General features: G+C 34.5%; 1 long non-coding RNA gene across 1 annotated transcript in view; it reads right to left on the reverse strand.

Annotated features, from left to right (window-relative positions):
- Positions 1–339: 339 nt before the first annotated feature.
- The window catches only part of LOC127562140 (uncharacterized), a 33,590-nt gene continuing 20,889 nt past the window's right edge, over positions 340–13,040 (reverse strand). The window contains exon 4 of the long non-coding RNA XR_007953616.1: positions 340–389. This is a non-coding gene — a long non-coding RNA (uncharacterized LOC127562140). The remainder of the gene's footprint in view (positions 390–13,040) is intronic.

A 13,040-nucleotide genomic window follows, 5' to 3' on the forward strand; every position in this document is an offset into this window, starting at 1 on the left:
CACAGACATAACTGAAAAATACCTGAACAGCAACACATTTAACTTCCTGTTTCCATGCTTCAAATTATTCTGTTTACCAGAAACATGAGCCCTTCTCTCCAGATACCTAAATCCTACTGATTCACATTGGTGCTCTTTGAAAATAAAGGATGATCACAAACAACAAAGTTTTTGTGTGAGGTATCTACATAGAGAGAAGGACTTCCAGAGCAGATGTATCACACATCTTGTCACATATTTCTTACATGTGTATCTCACTATTATCATGATCTAAGTTTAAACCTGCTCCTCCCATAGGTGCTGTGTGTATTTGTGGGGAAGATTCTTCTTCTTCTTCTTCTTCTTCTTCTTCTTCTTCTCCTTCCTCTTCTTCATCATCATCAAGTAGACTATAAAAAGGAAAAAAAGGGAATTCAGGACAGAGTTTGGGGATATTTAGAGTTTGGGATCATACTATAGCAAAAGAGATTGATAAGGACCAGTTAGAGAGAAGGAGAACAAGAAGAGAATATGATCACAGTCATGAACTCCCAAGGAGGATAAAAAAAAATATAGGAGGAAATTTTGGTGAACAGTATTGAATAAAGTAGGACAGTCAAGAAAAACAAGAGCTAAGAATGGGTCATGATATTAAAGCATTAAGAGATAATTGACTGAGTAGAACAGTTTCAACTTGTGTGATGAGATCAGAAGCAAGATTGCAAGTAATAGAGAAGTTTGAGGGAAGAAAGGACATGGAAACAACAAACTCAAATGGATTCTTTCAAGAAGTTTGTCAGTGAAAGAAGAGCTAAAAACAGTAGGGTAAGGGGATCACAGGATCAAAGAGAGATTTTTTATGATGATGAAAAGTTGGGCACTTTTGTAAGCATCACAGAGTCAGTAGCTACAAAGAGTTTGAAAAGATTGAGAAGGGAAGGTGTTGAAGATGATTAGAGGAAATTGATCAAGGATACAATATGGAAATGATTTTTAAGAGGTTTTGAAATGTTGAAGAGGGGAGAAGAGAGAATTCATGATAGCTTCTCTAAAATATGAAATGAGGTCCATCATGAGGAAATAGAGTAAGGGACCTGAAGAGGAAAGGTTTATATCAGACTAATATAAAGTCAGTGAGAGGAACAATGATCAACTGTGAAAGGCTTAGTCACTCTAATCAATACCATGATCCATGACAATTCCAAAGAACTCATGATAAAAAGTGGATCTACCTTCAGAGACAGAACTTATGAATTCTGAGTGCACATAGAAGCATATTTTCTCTTGCTATTTTTAAAAACATTGCTAATATGAGAATGTTTTGCATAACTTCACATGTATAATGGGCATCACATTGTTTGTCTTCTCAATGAGTAGGAGAAGGGCTGGAGAGGAAAAGAAAATTTGGAACTCAAAATTTTAAAAATTAATGTTAAAAATTTTAATTGGAAATTTTAAAAAGAAAGTCAATAAGGAAATATCTTTATTAGAACCTATGGTTGTACCCAGTTTAACTGGATTTAGGGAATGGCTACATGCCTTCTCATCTTACTGGATGCCTAGCACTAGGCACTAGGAAATACAATGACAAAAGTGAGGCAATTTCTTACCTCAAGAAACATATTCTTTTGGGGAATATAATAGATCTACAGATAAGAATACATGATGTAGACAGCAGGATTAGTGGGGGAGGGTCAACTAACAACTAACTGCAGAAATTAGGAAAGAATTGTTGAAAGAGGTCGAAGCTGAGAGCTGTGAAAGCAGTTAAGGAGTTCCAACATGGGAAGGTTAAAAAAAAATCATTCAAGGAATGACAGATGGAAAACAAGGAAATGGAAGATAAAATAATGTGTAGGAGGACAAATAAAAAGCCAATTTAAAATTCATTTCATTTTATTTTATCTTACATTATGGGATAAAACAAGCATTTCTATAACAGTATGATAAAAAGGTTACACATGAAATTACAAATCTATTATGTACCACTTGTGATTCCATTTATATATATATATATATATATATATATATATATATATATATATTAAAGTTTTCATGTAAATTTCCTTTTTTCCTTCTTTCTTTCTCTTTCCAGCCTTTCCATCCTAGAGATGGGTACCATTAAACACAAATATGTGTGTGTGTGTGTGTGTGGTGTATGTATGTGTAAAATCATTCTGTATCAATTCATTCTCCGGATTCAGACAATGTCTTTCTTCATATATCCTTTGTAGTAATTTTAGGTATTTATAATAGTCAAAAAGACTTATTCGCTCAAAGTTGTTCTTAAAGCAATATCCCTGTTACTATATACAATGTTGTCTTTGTTCTATAATTTTGACAGAAGGGTATAGTTTGTTGTAGGGAGGGATCAGACAATTGTTTAAGAAGAGAGGCAAGCTAGATGGTAGAAGGTTTTAAATGCCCCAAAGGAGTTTTCATTTTATGCTAAAGACAATCAGCTGCTAATGAAGCTTCTTCAGTATTTATGACAATCAGATTTTTGCCTTAGAAGCATCAGGATGGAAGCCCTGTGTGAGGTGTTTTTTTAAGATTTCCATAAATTCTATTACTCTTGTAATCTTTAATATTACCTCTCAATTTGTTACTAGTGAATTAGTTTCATTCTGCTTTCTTTACCCTATTTTTTTCAGTTAATCTTGGTTTCTGATTATTCATCTGAGACTTGACCCCTCCTTACTATTTTTTATTTTTTATTTTTTAGGGGCCTATCTGCCACTTGTCCTAACCCTTGTATTTTTTGGGGGTGTCTTAATTCCAGCTTCCCGACCTGATTCTGTTTCTTAGACTTGCTCTGATTTCTATACCTGTCTCAGCCCTCAGACATTGTTTTCAGCTTCCTTAGTCTTAGCCCCTAGTCCTGTACTTATAATTTACTGCTAACTACTAACTAGTTTGTGGGCCTCAATACTCAGCTGACATATGGGGAAAAGAAGGCATCCCAGCTCACTAAGAATAATCTACTTCTGGCTAATAAAAAGTTCCTGGACTAGGTGGCTGACCTAAATGACAGTATCTTCTTCCATGTAGCCTTTAAAAATAGGCTCTAGAATCATCTGTCCCATCTCGTACTATGTCTCTTGGTTATAGAATCTCTGATTACAGTCTGAGACAAGAGTCTAGTCTCTATACCCTGAAGAGAAATAAAAATAGGAAATTACAGGGAAGGAACATGGGGAACTTATTCATTGTTCATCCCTTTTACCTGTCCATCTTTCAAGAAAAAGTAAGTTGCCAAGAGATTCCCTAGAATTTATTTGGTATATTTGTTTGTCTTTCCTTGAAATATAACCACTGCAGAGATAAATTTGTGTTATCATTGTGAATCAGTTCAACTTTACACTGGTCTCTTCTCCTGAATCCCTTGTCCTCTTTTCCTATTTATTATATGACATGGTCAAGTTTCAGTCCTGGATTATTTCCATCATCCACTACTTTCTACTCATATAGAGTCAAATAAAGCTCAAGAAAAAAACAAAACATGTCTCTTTAATCCTCAAAAACTTTCACTTGATCATTCTAACTCTGCTAGCTATTACCTCATATAAGAGATTTCTTCAATTCCTTTCCTTTCATATCTTAATGTTCTATGTTTTTTTGGCTTTTAACCTTATCATTCAATCAAAACTCTTATTCCAAACTTGCCAGTGATATTTTAATCACTAAACTTAGTGACTATATCTCAGTCTTCATTATTCTTGACATCTCTAAAATCTTTGATCCTTTTCTTTTTGATACTCTCGAGGTTTTTATTACAATAATCTCCTCTTGTTTTCCTCCTATTTATCTATCAACTCCCTCTCAGTCTTCTTTGCTGAATTTTTGTCCAGATCTCTCTTGCCAACAATGGATACTCTATAGTTGCTGGGTCCTCTTCTACCTTTATACCATTAGTGATCTTATTCACTATCATGAATTCTATTATTTTTGTGATGATTTTCTAATTTTTTTATGCAGATCTAACTATTCTAATGACCTCTAATCTTGCATTTCCAATAGACTATTGGACATTTCAAACTAGTTATATTGCAGACATCTTAAACTCAATATGTACAAAATAGAATTTTATCTATCCCCCAAAATGCTCCCCTCTCCCTGACTTTTCTATTTTTGTGGAGGACACCACTATTTTCCCAGTTACTCAAACTTGAAAACTGGGATTCATTCTTGACTCCTCATTCCTCAATCTTTCCTCCTAATCTATTGCCAGATGAAAACAAATCTAATCCTTCTCTCTTCTGATGCAATCACCATTCTAGTGCAGATCCTCTGACCCTCACATTTAGATTATTGAAATAACCATATGGTTGATCTCTCTTGCATAAAATCTCTCCCATTCAATTTATTCTCTATTCAAGAGTCAAAATCATTCTCCTAGAATGCGTTTTTCTCATTTCCACTTCCCTTCAATAAACTCCTGTCTACCTGTCATCTCCAAGATCTAATATAAAATCCTTTGAATAGCATTTAAAACCCTTTTTGACCTGTCCCTTCTACATTTCCAGTTTTCTCACTTCCCTTCATATACCTTGATCCAGTGACTCTGGCATCCTTGCAGTTCCTCAAACAAGACACTCTATCTCTTCACTGAGAATTTTACTGGCTATTATACCATGACTTCATTGGTCTCCCTCTTAATTTCTACCTCCTGAAGTTCCTTGATTTCAAATCTCAACTAAAGTCCCACTTTTTACAAGAGGCCATTCCCAATTGCTCTTAATATTAGTGGTTTCATCTCAATTGTTTTTCATTGCATTATAAATTTTAAAATGTTATGCAAAGGTCAGCTATTGATTATATTTTCAATTTTCCTCTGTTAAAATGTTACTAAAGTATGGCTTTACAGAAGGATGCAAACTATGATCATTTTTCTTTGCTTGTGTTAATTCATTATCTGATATTGCTTTACTTATTGTAGTAGTCTACTTTTCATTTTAAAATATTTATTGACTAACTAACCTTATTTTACAAAGGAAAAAACTAACACCCCAAGGAATGAAAGAATATTCCTAAAATCACACATCTAAGTAGCTGAAGACATGAAACTGGATCCTGGTGCTTCAACACCCTCCCCCCTTCCCACCTTCCCCATTCCCCCATTATACAATAGGTAAAGAATTAATAGTCCTTATTTTAAAATGCAAATGACAAGACTTGGACTTCCAGGAGCCAAGATAGTGGAGCAAGGAGTACATTCTGGAAACTCTCCCATATTTACCTCCAAACTTCCATGAAATAGTTCCCCAAAACAAATCCTGAAAAAGCAGAAATAGCAAAAAGATGGGATGAAACCATGTTTGAGCTCAAGAAACTTGGAAGATCAATAAAAAGAAGTCTCTCTCACGCAAATAAAAGAGGAGCACAGTTCAGGACAAAAAGCATTCCAGAAAACCAACAACAAGCCCTAGCTCAGCAAACCAGTAGGGGATCCTGAACTCTAGTATAGTAAATCAGTAAAAGTCTGATGTCAGATGAATCCAGGATCCCCTTGTGCCTCATCACTCCAGCTCCAAGAACCACCATGTGTTCAGCATAGCTTTGGGCAAACAGATAGTCACTAATCCCATGGGAACCTAAACAAACAGCTTAGTTGTGGGCAAAGAGGCAGCTTCCAGAGGCCAAGAATATCATGTACTTCAGTGTACCCCTGAGGAAACACAGAAACACCCCACTAGCATTAGCACAAGCCAGACACCAACACTGGAATCCCAGTCAGCCCCAGGTAAGCTGTCAGACCCCTACAATCCCCAGCAGGACCAGTCACCCCCATCTCATCCCTTCAGGACCACACCAGACATGATGGTCCTCTGTGAGCCTTAGGACAACATCAGGTAAACAGGTAGGGTCTACAGATAATGGCACAAGAAGCCTGAAAGAGTACCCTTTCCACCTGGGAGAAGAGGTCAAATTTTAAAATAGAGCAAAAAGCCAAAAAAAAAAAAGATGAGTTTAAAAAAAACCCTCAAATCAACAAAACAACAAAATAATTTGACCTTAGAAAGTTATTGTGGTAACAAGGAAGACCAAGATACAAACTCAAAAAAGAACAACAAAGTCAAAACACCTATAGGCAAAACCCCAAAGAAAAATGGGAAGTGATCTCAAGCCCAGGAAAAAAACCATGGAAAAGCTCAAAAATGAATTTAAAAATCATATAAGAAAGGTAGAAGAAAAATTGGGAAAAGAAATGAAAGTAATGCAAGAGATTATGAAAAAAGAGTCAACATCATGGGAAAAAAACTGCTTTAAAAAGTAAAACTGGTAAAATAGAAAAGAAGATATAAAAATCCACAGCCAAATGAAAAATAAAGTACAAAAGCTAACTGGGGAAAACACTCCTTAAAAGTTAAAATTATACAAGTGGAAGCTAATGACTCTATGAGACATCAAGAATCAATAAAACAAATTCAAAAGAATGAAAAAAAAATAGAAGGCAATGTAAAATACCTCAGTGGGAAAATAATGGATCTAGAAAAATAGATCCAGGAGAGTCAATGTCAGAGTCATTGGACTACCTGAAAGCCATAATCAAAAAGGGAATCAGCTTCTTTCCAGAAATTACTGAGGAAAAATGCCCTGACGTCTTGAAATAGAGGGCAAAATAAGAACTGAAAGAATGCACTGAACACCTCAGGAAAGATCCTAAGATTAAGAACTCCAATGAAATTATAGTCAAATTGCAGAACTATCAGATCAAGGGGGAAAAAAATACCATAAGTGGCCAGAAAGAAACAAGTCAAATATCAGAGAGTCAAAATCAGGATTGCACAGGATATTGCACAGTTGCAATATTAAAGGATTTAACATGTATAGGACTGCTTGCCATCTGGGGGAGGCGGTGGAGGGAGGGAGGGGAAAAGTCGGAACAGAAGTGAGTGCAAGGGATAATGTAGTAAAAAATCACCCAGGTATGGGCTCTGTCAATAAAAAGTTATAATTATTTAAAAAAAGAAAGAAACATACACAGAGTAAAAACAGGGAGCTGGAGTAGAATTTAATATGCTTCAGCTGAATATTTTTTAAAAGTAGTAATCCTCACCTCACACCAAAGGAAAAGCAAAAAATAGACCTAAATAAAAGATATATACATATATACACAAACCAAGTGGTACAACATCCAAATGCTTAAAATAGAAGTGAGTTATAAGTTCATGACCAAACAAGAGATAGAGACCATTATGATATAAAATAGTTAATTTTCATTATATTAAATAAAAAAAAAAACTTCTCCACAAAACAAAATTCAACCAATATTAGAAGGAAAGCAGAAAGCTGGGAAATAATGTTTATAGCAGGTGTCTCTGATAAAGGCCTCATTTCTCAAATATATAGAGAACTGAGTCAAATTTGTCAGATCCCCAATTTGTCATCCCCCAATTTATACATGATCAAAAGATATGCACAGGCACTTTCAGATGAAGAAAAAAAGCTATCTACAGGCATATGAAGAAGTGCTGTAAAACACTTTTGATTAGAGAAATGCAAATAAAAACAGATCTGAAGTACCACCTCACACCTATCAGATTGGCTAGCTTATATGACACACAGAAAAGAAAAATGATAAATGTTGGAGAGCATGTGGAAAATCGGGATACTAATGCATTGTTGGCAGAGTTGCAAACTGATTCAATATTCTGGAAGGCAATTTGGAACTATGCCCAAAGAGCAACCAAACTATGATTAACATTTTGATCTGGCAATACTTCTATTAGGTCTACATTCCAAAGAGATCATTAAAAAAAAGAAAGAGATTTACATGTGCAAAAATTTTAATAGCAGTCCTTTTCATGGTGTCAAAATATTGGAGATTTATGGGATGCCCATCAATTGGGGAATGGCTGAACATGCTGTGGAATATCAATTTAATGGAATACATTGTGCAATCATAAATAATGAAAAGTCAGATTTCAGAAAATCCTGAAGAGCCCTACATGAAGGGATGCTGAATGAAATGAGCAGGACCAGGAAAACATTGTATATAATATAAGCAATATTTTGGGATGATCAACTATGAATAATTCAGCTCTTCTCAGCAACAATGATCTAAGACAAGTAGAAAAGACTCATGAAGAAAAATGGTATCCACATCTAGATAAAGAAGTGATGGATTTTGAATGCAGATAGAAGCATACTTTTTTCAAAACTTTATTCTTTTTTAGGTTTTTTCCTTTTGATCTGTTACTTCTTTCCCAACTATGACTAATAAGGAATTTTTTTATATGATAGAATGTTCATAACCTGTATCAAATTGCTTATCATTTTAGGAAAGGGAGAGGTGAGGAGGAAGGAAGAAAAACTTGAAACTCAAAATCTTATAAAAATGAATGTTAAAAGTTGTCTTGACATGTAATTGGGAGAAACTTTTTTTAAAAATAAAATGCAAAGTTTTCTTGGACTCATTCACTTTTCTAATGTGGCAGTGGTTGAAGGTGAAGGGCAAAGACAAACAGAGTGAAACTAGAGCCTGTGGTTAATGACTGGCTTGCTCTTCTTTGGTGTTAACTGCCCATTCTTTCCCCTGACTATGATGTCTTCATTACTTTTTCAGACTGATTAAATGGCTGGCCCACCAGGAAGAGATCATAACTCTTTCGCAGAGCTTCTGATGCACTGTCAGCACTCAATAAAAGCTTGGAAAAACATGGTCAAGATTGTTTTTACCTCCCTTGCACACATGCCAACTTTCTTTCTGAAATATAAGCTATATCCATGAAGGGTGGTTCTATATCTAAGAATAAATTCAAATGTTTTTCCTTTCTGCAGGAAGAGAGCAGAGAGGCTATATCTGCATAAAAATGAAAAGGGAGATGTTCGAACATCTGATAAATATTTATTAAGCACTTTCTTTGTGATATGTTGCCCTCGTCACCAAGGGGAAAACAAAGATGAATAAGCCATAATCTCTACCCTGAAAGGGTTTATAATTAAGCAGGATAATGAATTGTCTATCTGTTTAGTGTTTAATTAAACAGATAGACAATCCATTATCAAAATTGGTACCATAACCTAAGCTATGATGGAGACTTTCTATACCTAGGGTTTTTTAAGGATCAAAATAAACAAGTGCCTTGAAAATGACTTGTAGCATTGCTAGATTTTTTTAACCAGATATTCCCTAAGCCAATGAAACTATAGATCTAACAAAAAAATTAATATGTGTGCTATTTACTACTTTCCTATTTCCCAAAATGTTTTTGAAGAAGTGGGGAAATTAAATTTTATGAGATGCTTCTCAAAATCAATAATTAATAGTCAGTAAACATTTATTAACTATATATCATGTGTCAAGAACTGTGCTAAGTTCTGGGAATACAAAAAAGAAAAAAGAAAAAAAGACAATCCTTGTTTTCAAAGAATTTACAATCTAATGGGGAAGATGACATCCAAAAGAAAGCTGAAAGGAGAAAGAATGAAAGAAAAGTGCCCAACCTGAGGACCTAATAGTGGAGAAGTCAGAGAAGTCCCAAAGCAGAGCAGTCAATTGAGAAATGAAGAAATTTAGTGTTGAGTTGAGCTCCCTAATATAAATGGAGTTTTGGGAATTTGTGGCCCTACCCTCTAATCAGAGGGGCAGAAGATATTGATGAGGTAGTATACCAAACCTGATGTACAACGATGAGGTTTTCCCAATAATAAGCTTCCCAGGATATGGTGAAGTCTCAATATTAGATCAGAAAAGAACCCTCATATTTTTTCTTCCCAACAAGAAGAAGTTCTGAAAGCTCCCAGAGACTTGGATGTTAGCAACTTTTCTGTTCAGAAGGAACATCTGGCTAAGTTGTCTTATAACGTAGAAAAGAAAATTAGTTAAACAGAGCCCACAGTCATAAAAACTACTGTGTCTGGACCTGAATCTTAATCTTTGTTTCAGACAACTATTTGATTTAGTGTTAAAAATTCATCGTACCTCACATTCAATCCCTCATAGAGATTCTATATCCTCAAATATTGTTTCAGAGCTCTTGAAAAACAAATAAACTCCTCAGAGATTTTAAGGTCCTGTAGTTGTTGGGTTTTTTTTTTTAACCCTCCAAAAACCTTTAGTCTCCCATGTAAATGAAATGTGGCGAGTTAGGCAAAGAACAAAAGAGAGCATGTGGAGACAATCCTTGGTTCCTATTCCCTATTTTTATTAAGCATACATGGCCAGGAATAAGTTTCCCAGGTTTTAAGCCTTCCTACTTAAAGACATTTTTGAACTTACAGAGGTTAAACAAATTTAAACCAACTTGATAGAGGAATTCCATAGTTGAAATACCTTAATCTATCAAATAATCAAGGTCTCTGATTATTTCAGATTATTTCAGAGATCAGAGATCACTGATCAATCACTGATAAAGGAATATTTAAGTTTCTTTTCTGACTCTGCCTAACTTTCTCAATGACTCTCTCTTCCCAACAACCACAGAAATATACCCATTATAGCCTAATTCACTAGAATAAGGCTTTGTTAACTTCTTTTGGGAGTGTGTTGTCATTGATCTATATATGTTATTAAAAACTCAGAAATTTTTGAAAAAATTTAAAGGTATTAGTAACAATTACAGTAAAGCTCCAGTTGTTATATAGTTAGGCTGCTTACTTTTTGAGGCTGTTTTTCTACTTTGAAGAGTGATAAAATATGACATCATGAGGAAGATCCAAGTCACCCACCTTTAGCAAAATCCTCAGAAGCCATTCTTCTCCATCAAAAATCTCTTTTCTCCTCAGAAGCCATCTCTCCATCAAAAATCTATTGTTTAGTCCTAAGGCATCTCATTGTTGAAAATAGACAAGTCCATCACAGTTGATCATCACATAATCTTGTTACTGTGTACAACATTCTCTTGGTTCTACTTACTTCACTTAGCATCAGTTCATGTAAGTCTCTCCAGGTCTTTCTGAAATTATCCTGCTGATTGTTTCTTATAGAACAATAATATTCCATAACATTAATTGAATTAATCACTCCCTAACCGATGGGGACTCAGTTTCTAGTTCCTTGCCTCTCCAAAAAGGGCTGCTGCAAACATTTTTGCACATATGGTCCTTTCCCCTTTTTTATGATTTCTCTGGGATCCAAACCCATAGAGACACTGCTGGGTATGCATATGCACAGTTTGACAGCTCAGTGCTGAATGGGTATGCACAATTTGACAATCCTTTGGGCTTTGTTCCAAATTGCTCAGAGAAACAGATTTGAGCTCATTTGAATTTTCAAATACCAGATATACTCTTGTATATCATATTCTTTCTCAATTCATTTAATGGGATTTTTTAAACGATCCTTTTCAAAGTTATTTCTAGAGCTATATTGATCATTGCCTTTGAGATTCTCAGAATCATAGCATCATAAATCTAGGCTTAATAGAGACTTCAAGGACTAATGTGCTCATTTCACACACAAAGCAGAGACACAAGAAGATTAATTGACCTGCCCAGAGTAATGTATATGGTAATAATTAGTGGTAGGTTTTGAACTCATACCCTCTAACTCCAGAGACAGTTTGTTATCAAATGTACCAAGCTACTCTGGAAAAGAGTGGATACTATTTCATTTTAGAAAGTAGTCTTGACCTCTTTAAATTTTAGCTCCCTCGCGTGGCTAATTATAAAAATGCAAGCATTATCTTTAACAATATACAAATAACCTCAGATACAAAAGCCACAATGGCACTTATATAGATTTCTATTACTTCCAGTATGTGGGCTAGGTAAAGATTTATGTAAAGAAAAAGAAGAAATCAAAAAGAAATTATAAGACAAGTTGGGAAATAACATGAGAAAAATTCCTATATAAACATTTGACTTCTTAGAGGAACATAGACAGAGGTTTTAGATCTGGAAAGGACCGTAGAGATCATCTAAATCTATCCCCTTAAAAATTAAGGAGACTGAGAAGAGTGATAGAACAGTGGTAAATTCAAGATTAGAATTCATACCTTTCATTATTTTAAAAAATCTTATCTAATTTTCAGTTCTGAATTCTCTCCATCCCACTTCCCCCTCTCCCACTCATTGAAAAGACAAGAAAAAGGAAATCTGCACTTCAAGTTTTTTTCCTCTTTCTAAGTCTACTCTTCACTAAAAGGAATAATAATTTATTAGGATAGAGATGATACAGACTTTGGGAAAAATGATAATTGCATCTAAAAGTTTGTGATGGAGTAGAAGTTAGCCAGGTATATCATCTTATGTGTTTCCAAGATTTTGAGGGAGCAAATTTCAACAGATTCGGAAGGATTGATAGGATCCTGTAAACTGAAATTATACAATGGAAGTAAAGCTAGGTAAGCTGTGAACATTTCAAGAATGAGTTTCAGCAGACACAAAGAGAATGAATTCAGAGAAAAATGAAAAAAATAGGAGTTGTCTAAAGGTATAAATGTGAATTGCAGAGACAACCTAACAACTTAGATTTTTTAAAATAGAAAATTAAGAAGGTGGAAGCAAGAGTAAATAATAGAGGTTGAGTAGAATGAAGGCGGTTTGGTCCTATGAAAACTGTGTCTAGAATGCCAAAACTCAGAATGAACTGAAGTTGAATGAAAATCTAAAAACAAAAAAATGGGATTTTGTTGTTGCTGAAGAGGCAGAAAAGGAATACCTAAGAAAAGACAGGACTGGTGTTCAAGATGAATAAAATGATGATAATCGATTGTTTAAAAATGGAGACATAACTACTCAAGGTTAACTTGCCTTTGGACATTTTGTTTGGACTAGAAGGCCTAGAAAAAAAGTTGAAAACAGAATGCTGATGTCAATAATAAATAAGGATATAGTAAATGAGTATGTTGCCATCTTTGATGAATTTAATTCTATTAATGAACTACATCCTGATGCATGGAAAAAAACTTGTCATTGTGATTGCTAAACCAATGTCAGCAATGTCTGAAGAATTGTGGAGAATAAAAATAGCATCACAAGATTGGAGAAAAATAAATTATGTCTTCATTTTTTAAAAAGGAAGAAAATAAAATTTGTAAATATAACTAACTTGACTTCTATTCCTGGGAATATGGAATGATTGTTAAAGTTAGTTACTGAATTTCTAGTAAGCC

This window comes from Antechinus flavipes, chromosome 4 (genome assembly GCF_016432865.1).
Source record: "Antechinus flavipes isolate AdamAnt ecotype Samford, QLD, Australia chromosome 4, AdamAnt_v2, whole genome shotgun sequence".
NCBI classification, from domain to species: domain Eukaryota; kingdom Metazoa; phylum Chordata; class Mammalia; order Dasyuromorphia; family Dasyuridae; genus Antechinus; species Antechinus flavipes.